Source organism: Schistocerca piceifrons, chromosome 2 (genome assembly GCF_021461385.2).
Source record: "Schistocerca piceifrons isolate TAMUIC-IGC-003096 chromosome 2, iqSchPice1.1, whole genome shotgun sequence".
NCBI lineage: Eukaryota > Metazoa > Arthropoda > Insecta > Orthoptera > Acrididae > Schistocerca > Schistocerca piceifrons.
This window is the reverse complement of record NC_060139.1, coordinates 742,525,873-742,537,849: the sequence shown is the minus strand read 5'-3', so window position 1 is coordinate 742,537,849 and position 11,977 is coordinate 742,525,873.

Here is an 11,977-nt window from a genome sequence, read left to right as displayed (position 1 = left end):
CTGTCAATCAGTACCAAGCCGAATATCTGCTTGCATATGGACCAGAGGTGGACCAAAACCTTATTAACTTGCTCAATTCGTGAAGCTCTTTCTCTTGAATAAATCATCCAATTTTTCTGAAATTCTACCCATTTGTTTGTCTGCACATCTATATCACAGCTATCGATTTCCGTTCCTTTCCTTGGTGGTGCATTTTTTTCCGTTTTTATCTTAGAGTGTATTTTCATGTTTAACTTTACTCATTTACACCGCTGTCTGGTTCTTATTTTGTTTTCAATGTCAATGATGCTACTCCAGGCGGGTGTAAAAATGAATGTGCGCAACGGAAAATAATAAACGCTAAAATGATGATTTGGTCCTGTCTGACTACCCCCTGAAGCAGATCTTACGATCTCTTAATGCTCTTTTTTACATACAAATTAATCTAAACGTAAATGAATGATGAAGGCAACCAATACTACTAAATGATAAACGTTGTTGCTCAGTATATATCTATTACAGATTAAAATCAACCCTTTAAGTATAATTGTCTATATTTCCTAACTAAAATTATTAATAAATTACCCAACTCTGCCCCTTATTATTACTTCGCGGTCTAATATCATAAACGGGAAATGACTGACTTCATCTACGTACCAAACACCTGAAGACACTACTTTCAAAGATGGTCTACGGTGGTGTAGAACCTCAGTGGAAATAACTAACGTGATCACTGCTGTTTAGCTTTAAAGCCCTAATAAGCCGAAGCAGTTTGCGATATCACCGTATGTACTGCGTCCGGTGCGTCGAAGAGTTGGTTCTCGTACTCGTCTGTGACAATGGAAGAACTCCAGCCACAAATAAACGCTTTCAAACACTAGGATGGCAGAAGACGGTCCTCTGACTAATATACTCTAATACTGTCTTCTCCTCTCTGTGTTCTACAGACGAGAAACGCGAACTCCCAGCCACAAGGACGGAGTTCAGATAACGTCTCAAAATAAGTAAAGGCAGCTCAATTACTGAAAGCTGCGTACTCAACGACAACTTCCAACCCAGAGGTGAAATCCAGAATCGTATAGGTTCGCAACAGTACAGTGCCTAACTCTTCTAACTATAAACTCTCCTGAGAGCCAAGACAGCAAGTCCGTCTGTACCAACATAGCTGATACCGAGCAACCGTCACACACGTCCGCTCACAACGGAAGACTCGTCTCTCCACCGCTGACTTCCCAGCAAGGTTCGGCTCCCCACCCTCGTAATTCCGAAAACGAATCATATTCCCGAAACCACGGAATATTCTCCCTCTCTACAGATTCTTACGAACGCCGACCAACCATATTTTAGTATTTTGTCGTCCAGCGCGGAAAGTTTGCGAGTAGAAACCTATACTCGTACAATGGTACGCTTCTGAGTAAAAATCCTTGGAAATAACCCAGCCAACGTGGTTTCCAAGGTGCCGCTTCTTCGTTCCTCTCACCTGCGTCCAATATTTGCAGAGTTCCCGGTTATCCCTGCGGTCCTGCTACAATAGCGGCCGGCCATCACCCTGTTGTGCTCCAGAGCTCAGGTGCCACGACGTCCGTCTAGCTACTTCCTGTTCTTAAGCAAGACCAACACCTGAGCGGGCCTTCCACCCAGAGCTTGAGTTCTGCCTGCCGTTTCATCTCCACTGATGTTCCAACCTCTACTAGTATAGGCAATCATTCATTACGCCGTTGTGATAATAAAGACAATCCGTCACCTTTCGTGCAATAAGCGTTAACAATTTTTTACAAGGCGTACGTGACAATGTCACTCTCCTTTAAATATTCATATATACAATGTACAACCTATTAAATAATACCTAATTGTGGTTGTAGTTCACGGCGAAGTAAGGTGCGAAATTATAGCCACCTTCCAATTGCAGCTTCTTTGTTATTTCGTGTTCTTTGTTTTTTTTCCCTTCTTAGTTATACGTTTGCATCATTTGAGAGCATGCTGTTAGACTGTTTAGCAAAAAAATAGACCATGCAGGGAAAGTTCCTGCATTGTTGGATAATTAATAAATGTTGTGGTCTTCAGTCCAGAGACTGTTTTGATGCAGCTCACCATGCTACTCTATACTGTGCAAGCTTCCTCATCTCCCAGTACCTACTGCAACCTACATCCTTCTGAATCTGTTTAGTGTATTCATCTCTTGGTCTCCCTCTACGATTTTTACCCTCCACGCTGCCCTCCAATACTAAATTGGTGATCCCTTGATGCCTCAGAATATGCCCTACCAACCGATCCCTTCTTCTAGTCAAGTTGTGCCACAAACTCCTCTTCTATTCAATACCTCCTCATTAGTTAAGTGATCCGTCCATCTAATCTTCAGCATTCTTCTGTAGCACCACATTTCGAAAGCTTCTATTCTCTTCTTGTCCAAACTATTTATTGTCCATGTTTCACTTCCATACATGGCTACACTCCATGCAAATACTTTCAGAAATGACTTCCTGACACTTAAATCTATACTCGATGTCAACAAATTTCTCGTCTTGAGAAACGCTTTCCTTGCCCTTGCCATTCCCAGTCTACATTTTATATCCTCTCTACTTCGATCATCATCAGTTATTTTGCTCCCCAAATAGCAAAACTCCTTTACTACTTCAAATGTCTCATTTCCTAATCTAATTCCGGCAGCATCACCTGATTTACTTCGACTACATTCCATTATCCTCGTTTTGCTTTTGTTGATGTTCATCTTATATCCTCGTTTCAAGACACTGTCCGTTCCATTCAACTGCTCTTCCAGGTCCTTTGCTGTCTCTGACAGAATTACAATGTCATCGGCGAACCTCAAAGTTTTTATTTCTTCTCCATGGATTTTAATACCTACTCCGTATTTTTCTTTTGTTTCCTTTACTGCTTGCTCAATATACAGATTGAATAACATCGGCTGGCCGGTGTGGCCGTGCGGTTCTAAGCGCGTCAGTTTCGAACCCCGTGACCGCTACGGTCGCAGGTTCGAGTCCTACCTCGGGCATGGATGTGTGTGATGTCCTTGGGTTGATTAGGTTTAAGTAGTTCTAAGTTCTAGTGGACTGATGACCTCAGTAGTTAAGTCCCATAGTGCTCAGAGCCATTTGAACCATTTTTGAATAACATCGGGGAGAGGTTGCAACCCTGTCTCACTCCCTTACCAACCACTGCTTCCCTTTCATGCCCCTCAACTATTATAACTGCCATCTGGTTTCTGTACAAATTGTAAATAGCCTTTCACTCCCTGTATTTTACTCCTGCGATCTTCAGAATTTGAAAGAGAGTATTTCAGTCAACACTGTCAAAAGCTTTCTCTGAGTCTACAAATGCTAGAAACGTAGGTTTACCTTTCCTTAATCTATTTTCTAAGATGAGTCGCAGGGTCAGTGTTACCTCACGTGTTCCAACATTTCTACAGAATCCAAACTAATCTTCCCCGAGGTCGGCTTCTACCAGTTTTTCCATTCGTCTGTAAAGAATTCGTGTTAGTATTTTGTAGCTTTTGTTTATTAAACTGATAGTTCGGTAATTTTCACATCTGTCAACACCTGCTTTCCTTGGGATTGGAATTATTATATTCTTCTTCTGGTCTGAGGGTACTTCGCCTGTCTCATACATCTTGCTAACTAGTTAGGCCTGGCTCTCCCAAGTCTGTCAGTAGTTCTAATGGGATGTTGCCTACTCCTGGGGCCTTGTTTCGACTTAGATCTTTCTTCAGTGCTCTGTCAAACTCTTCACGCAGTATCATATCTCCTATTTCATCTTCATCTACAGTCTCCGCCAATTAATAAAGAGGAAACTATATTTATGCCTTTTTAATGAGTTCCAGACCCGATAAAAATTGCTGCCCCTAGTAAATGCAGTTCCATCTTAACTACTTTCCGAGCGAACACTGCGAAAGGAAATACCATCGGTGGACATTTGGAGTCTGGTACCTGGCAAAAGGCCATTTCTCACAGCGACACATAAAATTACACGTCTTGAATGGCTCGATCGATACGGAGTCTACACAGCAGCTGATTGCAGGCGTATACTGAAATTCGATGAGTCGAAATTTGGTCTCTTTTCAAATGATGCAAGGCGTTTGTTGCACCGACAGCCCAATGATGCGTTTAACCTGTCCTGTGTGGGAACTGGAGGTGAGTCCGCACCTCGTGGTCGTGCGGTAGCGTTCTCGCTTCCCGCGCCCGGGTTCCCGGGTTCGATTCCCGGCGGGATCAGGGATTTTCTCTGCCTCGTGATGACTGGGTGTTGCGTGATGTCCTTAGGTTAGTTAGGTTTAAGTAGTTCTAAGTTCTAGGGGACTGATGACCATAGATGTTAAGTCCCATAGTGCTCAGAGCCAGCCAACTGGAGGTGATTCTCTCGTACCATAACTTGGGCCAACATTCAGGCTATCGTGAACGTGAAACTTGGTGTTTACTTCAACATTTTCGATGACTAACTATTGTTCTTTCTATACACCTTCATGGTGAGTATGTTGTGAACACTGCAGGATTTAAAGATGACAACAGCTGTCGTGGCAGGGTTGCGTAAGTACGTTCCCAGTTCTACGAAGATTCAGACACTCTATCGCACAATGGCTGGCCCGCTAAATCACCGAACTTACGAAGGTGGTTTGATGACTCTGGTACATCTACATCTACATCTACATCTACGTGGATACTCTGCAAATCGCGTTTAAGTGCCTGGCAGATGTTTCATCGAGCCACCTTCACAATTCTCTATTATTCCAATCTCGTATAGCGCGCGGAAAGACTGAACACCTATATACTTCCGTACGATCTTTCCCTTTCCTTATTTTATCGTGGTGATCGTTTCTCCCTATGTAGGTCGGTGTCAACAAAATATTTTCGCATTCGGAGGGGAAAGTTGGTGTTTGGAATTTCGTGAGAAGATTCCGTCGCAACGAAAAACGCCTTTTAATTATGTCCAGCCCAAATCCTGTATCATTTCAGAGCCACTTTCTCCCATATTTCAAGATAATACAAAACGTGGCAATAAGCAAAACAAAACAAAAAAAAAATTGATTCGTAAACAGCTTACCTTACTTCTCGACATACTCACCTGAGGGACACACACTTGGCCAGCGATCCTCCAGCTTTTTTTATACCATCGGAAAAATAGGTTCTGTGAAGCTCTGCAAAATACTTATTGACTGCAACTATCACTTCCTCATTTGATGAAAATTTCTTCCCAGAAAGCGAGAGTTTCAAATTGGGCAACAGGAAGAAGTCACTTCGGACTAATTCATTCGACTAGGGTGGATGAGGAACCTGTTCAAAGCCAGTTCATGCACTTTCTCCATTGTCATTGCTGATGTTTGAGATGGTGCAGTGTCCTCATGAAGGAGCATTTGAGTGCCAACCTTGGTCTTTTTCCAGCCAACGCAAGTTCAAACGATCTAGCAATGAAGTATAAATGGGTCCAATTATGGTTCTGCATAGTAGTAGTCTATGAGGATTATTCCTTGGGAATCCCAAAAAACAGTGGCCATCACCTTACCAGCTAATAAGCGATCTTTGCATTCTTCGGTGCACTTTCACCAGCCTTTTTCCATTGTTTTGAGTGCCGTTTTCACTCTCTTGCGTATTGATGAATCCAGGTCATCAGTCACAAATCGGCACAAAAAGTTTTGTGGATTGCGATGAAACATTGCCAGACTTTTGTTGAAATGTTGTGCCGGATGCGCTTTTGATCTATTGTGAGCAATCGCTAAACGCACTTTGCACACCACCTTCATAACCAATTTTCTGTGCTGGACATTATGCACTCGCTCGGTTGAGATGCCTGCAATCTCAGCAATTTCACGAATCTTTATTCGGTAGCGTTGCATTGCCACATCATTGATTTGTCAATAACCACAACTGGACGGCAGTTGTTCGCTTCGTCTTCGGTGCTTATCCGACCACGATTGAATTCATTAATCCAAAAGTAAATGGTCTTCAGTGGTGGTGCAGAGTCCGCGTGGACTTCACCCAGTTCTGTTTTGATTTGTGCGGCAGTCCAACCCTTCAAATGACAATGTTTAACAACAGCTCGAAACTCGGTTTTCTCCATTTTCAGTCGCAGTCAACACTCGGACCAATTCGGACGACTGTAAACAATGAACTGTATGCTGGACATTGTTGAAATCATTTATACGATCCTTGGAGCAATTAAGCTTACCAACCATGACGATGCAAAAAAAAGTCCCGTTACTGATGGAAGTTTACCAGACTTATAAACCACTCCTGTGGTACCACAGAAAGTGTTTGGAACTATCTGGAACAACAGCTGAAATATAGCGATCAACATCGTTTCAGTTCAGTAGCTCTGTGGGGCCTAATCATCGATCAGTGGCTTCCGTTGGCTATTGCAACCTGAAGCGAGTTGTGGACTCTCTTCCTCACCGAACTGATGCCATTATCAAAGCTAGAGGCAGTGTTAGACGTTATTAGCGTGACGTCTCCTGGAGGTAACTGACTACGAGGTCGTGCTGAAAAGCAATGCCTCCGGTTTTTGTTTTTTGTTTTTTTATTCTGCTCTCAATACAGGCTGAGGTATTACGCGTCTTGTATATTACTCAGTCGACTTTCCCGCTTCGCTGACGCAAGCTATAACCCTCTGCCGCAAGAAGGCTCCGAATTATAGCGTGTAATGTGGCGGTGTGTGATGTAACTATGTCTATGCGTGAGAAATGGATCCTCATAAGCTGAAAGTACGAATTCAAAGAGTTCGTCCGCACATGGCGCACCCTCTCCTTCAACACGACGCTGCTAGACCACACACGAGCGCTGCGACATCTGCAGCGGTCCGACTCCTTGGGTTCTCTGACAGCGATCAACCTTCATACTGTCCCGATTTGGCCCCATTCGATTTTCATCTGTTTCCAAAACTTAAATAACACTGCAGAGGAGTTCAAAAAATGGTTCAAATGGCTCTGAGCACTATGGGACTTAACATTTGAGGTCATCAGTCCCCTAGAACTTAGAACTACTTAAACCTAACTAACCTAAGGACATCAAACACAGCCATGCCCGAAGCAGGATTCGAACCTGCGACCGTAGCGGTCGCGCGGTTCCAGACTGAAGCGCCTAGAACCTCTCGGCCACAGCGGCCGGCTAGAGGTGTTCACTTTGATAGTGAAGAAGCGATGCAAGCAGAGGTGACGTTGTGGCTCCGTCAATAAAGGCAAACGTTCTACAGTGATGGTCTCAACAGACCGTATCTCATTGGGTGAAATGTGTTCGTCGCCAGGGTGACTATGTGATAAATAAATATGCAGACACGAAGAATAAAGATAAAGTATTTTTTTCGCACAAAAAATTCGGAGGCATTACTTTTCAGTATGCCCTCGTATTTTTCGGGCGTACGGCACTTAGCACCGAGGAAGCACACTAGGCAAAAACTCCGACTTACCAAATAACTGGACTCGTTGAATAGCCACAATTACCGGCTCCTACGTTGTAAGATTCATTCGTATTTCTGTGCGTGTTAACGCAATTGTTGTCGTAGATATGCGTCGTTTTGCGACCAGTAGCAGCGGAAGAGTTTGAGACTTCGAATGAGCTGAATTAAATGTAAGACTACTCGTGTGTTCACACGCCTTCATCTTCAGCTGCCGCAATATGAATCTTAAAGTAATGTTAAACAAAATGAAGGTGCGACTTTATTGTTCTGTTCCTGCCATGTCTGTTCTTTATCTCCAGAACTGGAAAGTAGACACCCTATATAATAGTGTACTGAATGCTCACGTGAAGACACGTCTGGTCACGGAATAAGATAAAGACTCACCGCATATACAACGTTTCTCATGTGGAAATGAATATGTGTCAAAGAGGTAATAATGCAAACCATTGAAAACGGGAAATATCAGATTAAACATGCTCTGTATTCCCAATGGTATCCAAGACACAAAATTAAAACTGTCGCTAATGGGGATGGTGCAAGTGGTAGCGAATTAACAAATCGTTAATTGCATTATACTGACAATGTGCTTTCGGAACTCGTGCTCAAAAGTTCTGGCACCAGCTTTACTGTGTAAGTCGTTAGTAAATATGACGTTAGATTAGAATTAAATATCTCTATACCGACAAAGCTGCAGCTCAATTGGACAAAGAAGTGAAAGGAAATTGGTTGTGGCCTTTTTGAGGAGTTCTGGTTGCTCGTACACATCCTGTTTGCTGTCTGCATGAGCCGAAAAATGTGCTGAAATCAGAAGTGATATTTTGGAACATGTTAATAAAACGTATTATAGGTAATGTTATTTACTGTGTCTGATTATCGTCGAACGCTGAGAGCAGAGAGCAGGTAATATGTTTGAGGGGCTCTCTCCTTTCAGAACGTTTTCATACACTGAAGAGCCAAAGAAAGTATTGTACCTGCCTAATATGGTGAAGGGCCCTCGCGAGAATGTAAAAGTACCGAAACACGACGTGGCATGGACTCGACTAATGTCTGAAGTAGTGCTGGAGGGAACTGACACCATGAATCCTGCAGGGCTGTCCACAAATCCGTAAGAGTACGAGGGGGTGGAGATCTCTTTGAACAGCACATTGCATGGCGCCCCAGATATGCTCAATGATGTTCATGTCTAGGGAGTTTGGTGGCCAGCAGAAGTGTTTAAACTTAGAAGAGCGTTCCTGAAGCGACTCTGTAGCAATTCTGGACGTTTGGGGTATCGCATTGTCCTGCTGGATTGCCCAAGCCCGTCGGAATGAGCATGGATGCAGGTGATCAGACAGGAAGCTTATGTACGTGTCACCTGTCAGAGTATCTAGACGCATCAGGGGTCCAACATCATTCCAAATGCACACGCCCCACACCATTACAGAGCCTCCAGCCATCAATAGCCCAATGTCGGTGTTGACGGACCCAGGCGAGGCGTAAAGCTTTGTGTCGTGCACGAATACAAAGGTACACGAGTGGGCCTTCGGCTCGGAAAGCCCATATCGATGATATTTCGTTGAATGGTTCGCACGCTGACACTTGTTGATGCCCAGCATTGAAATCTGCAGCAATTGGCGGAAGGGTGGCACTTCTGTTACGTTGAACGATTCTCTTCAGTCGTTGTTGGTCCCGTTCTTTCAGGATCTTTTTCCGGCCGCAACGATGTCGGAGATTTGATGTTTTACCGGGGGTTGGGTTGGGTTGTTTGGGGAAGGAGACCAGACAGTGCGGTCATCGGTCTTATCGCATTAGAGGAGGAAGTCGGCCGTGCCCTTTCATAGGAACCATTCCGGCATTTGCTTGGAGTGATTTAGGGAAATCACGGAAAACCTAAATCAGGATGGCCGGACGCGGGATTGAACCGTCGTCCTCCCGAATGCGAGTCCAGTGTCTAACCACTGCGCCACCTTGCTCGGTGATGTTTTACCGGATTCCTGATATTCATGGTACACTTATGTAATGGTCGTACGAGAAAGTTCCCACTTCATCGCTACCTCGGAGATGCTGTGTCCCATCGCTCGTGCGCCGACTGTAACACCACATTCAAACTTACTTAAATCTTGATAATGTGCCGTTGTTGTAGCAGCAGTAACCGATATAACAACTATGCCAGACACTTGTCTTATATAGGCGTTGCCGACCGCAGCTCCGTATTCTGCCTGTTTACATATCTCTGTATTTCAAAAATGGTTCAAATGGCTCTGAGCACTATGGGACTTAACTGCTGAGGTCATCAGTCCCCTAGAACTTAGAACTACTTAAACCTAACTAACCTAAGGACATCACACACATCCATGCCCGAGGCAGGATTCGAACCTGCGACATTAGCGGCCACGCGGTTCCAAACTGAAGCGCTTAGAACCGCACGGCCACACCGGCCGGCGTCTCTGTATTTGAATACGCATGTGTATACCAGTTTCTTTGGCGCTTCAGTGTATTATCCCTCGCTAACGTATTGTCGTTTCTTCCAGAAACTCCCTTCGAGTATCAGTCACCGGGGTTTGTTGTCCGCGTGAGCCCGCTTGTGATTCTGTCCCCGTGCTTTTCCAGCGGCCGCATCTGCCCTCGGGCTCGCCTTTCGCACCCGACAGTCCCCCGACGCTCCCTCGGCGACGCAAGTAGGGACCAGAGAGATAAGCTGCTGAGCAGAGCCGGCCCCACATGTGCGGCGGTCGCGTGCCGGCGCTGCTATCGTCCTGCGGTGTCCGGTGGCGACGGAGCGGCCCGTGCCAGGCGCCAGCTGTCGGCCGGTCACAAAAAGAAATTTCTCCACTCCAGCAGGACGCCACAATTTCGTTTACATTTTGACAAGTGTCTTTCAGTTCGCTCCAAGCTCTCGTGCGCCCGTCTCTGTATCTTTTAAGTACTCAGTAAGACAGGTATATCTGTTGTTAACCCCGGGGTCGGTAAGAATACCGCTTTGCTCTTCTGCGCAAGATCCTCTTGGATGTGGTCGAAAGAGGCTGGTCATTAAAATTACAACAGCAGGAAGGAAAGCAGAGCCTGATACGCCCAAGCAACCCCCACCTGTCCACCTTCTCCAGTATGCTGATGACACCGCCTTCCTGGCTCTCTATCCTACCCTTCAACAGGGTCCCAACGCACCCTCCAAACCTACCTTGACCAGTTCACTACTTGGTCTAACCAATGATTCCTCTGTCTCAACCTCTCCAAAAACCCAGGCAATCATCATAGGCTGCACCACCCGCTCCTTCTGCCTCCATGATTTCTACCTCACCCTTTATGGTCATCCCATCCAGCTCACCCCCACCCTGAGATACGTTGGCTTCACCCTCGACCATCACCTCACCTGGACCCCTCACCTCCAGACCATCCAGCAGAAAGCCGATTCCCATCTCCGCCTCTGGCCGGAGATGGGGATTGCGTCCTTTCACCATCCTCCACACCTAGAAATCCCTGATCCGTTCTATCCTCTGTTATGCCAGAGTTGCCTGGGTCCCCGCACCCACCCGCTTTTACAAGGCCCTCCAAATCCTCGAACGCCATGTGCTCAGCCTTGCCTTCCGTATCCACCTTCCTTCCCCCACATGGCTCCTGTATGAACTCATTCCCTTCCCCCACCTCCTCCTTTTCCTCCAACATCTCTGCATCCTTTACACTGTCTGCAGGCTTGATCCCCCCACCCCCTGGTTTCCTCCTTCCTCTCCCCTCCTTCTTCCAGAGCGGAATTTCCTCCTTCCCCCCCCCCCCCTGAGACCCTGAACCCCATCCTCGCCTCTCTCCCTCCCACGTCCCTCCCTCCCTGGCCCTCTTCGACGCGCCCCCCCCCTCCTATCTCCCCCCTCTCTTCCCACACCACCCTTCTTCCCTTCTTCCTCATCTCTTTGCACCTGGAAGATCCTCCATTTTGATCATCATCAGTGTGCCACGTCAGTTTTGTGTTTGGTGCTGTTCTCCTGTGCGTTGAGAGGTGTGATTTTAATTGTGTGCTTGCCTTGTACTTAGTGTTATTGTCAGTGATTGTTATGTGCTACGCCGTCTGTCGATACTTTTATGCTCCAGTCATACTGCGCCTTGTGTTCTTTTAATTGTCCCAGTGTGTGGTTTTTTTTGTGTGCACTACTTTTTTACAGTTTTTATCTCCATTTTACAGTCGCCGCTTTTTGTCTATTGTCCTCCATAATGTTCCCCTTTTTTATATCTATGTACACCATGTTTTCTCCTTTATGTTATTTTTAACCATCTTCTATTTTATGTTCTATGTCTTTCGGCTGATGAGCAGCGCATATGCTGCTGCCAGCCCGCCCCGATGGGAAAAGAGGGCTGACACCAGAATGGGAATTTGGACTGAAGATAGAGGCGTGCTAGGGTAGTCAGCGCAGTAGTGCAAAGCCACTAGACCAGGGTCACTTAGGGGTTACCGCATCTGCCTAGCGAGCAGGAGACCCAGGACCGAATCCTGGCCTTCGTGCAAACTTTCATTCGCCGCTTCAGTCTGCATATGTACATCGCAATTTTACTCTTTGTGTTGTAGAGTATGGAAAAAAGAACACGTGATTAAATTGCTAGACGATTTGGGCCGGACACAGTGCTAAATCTG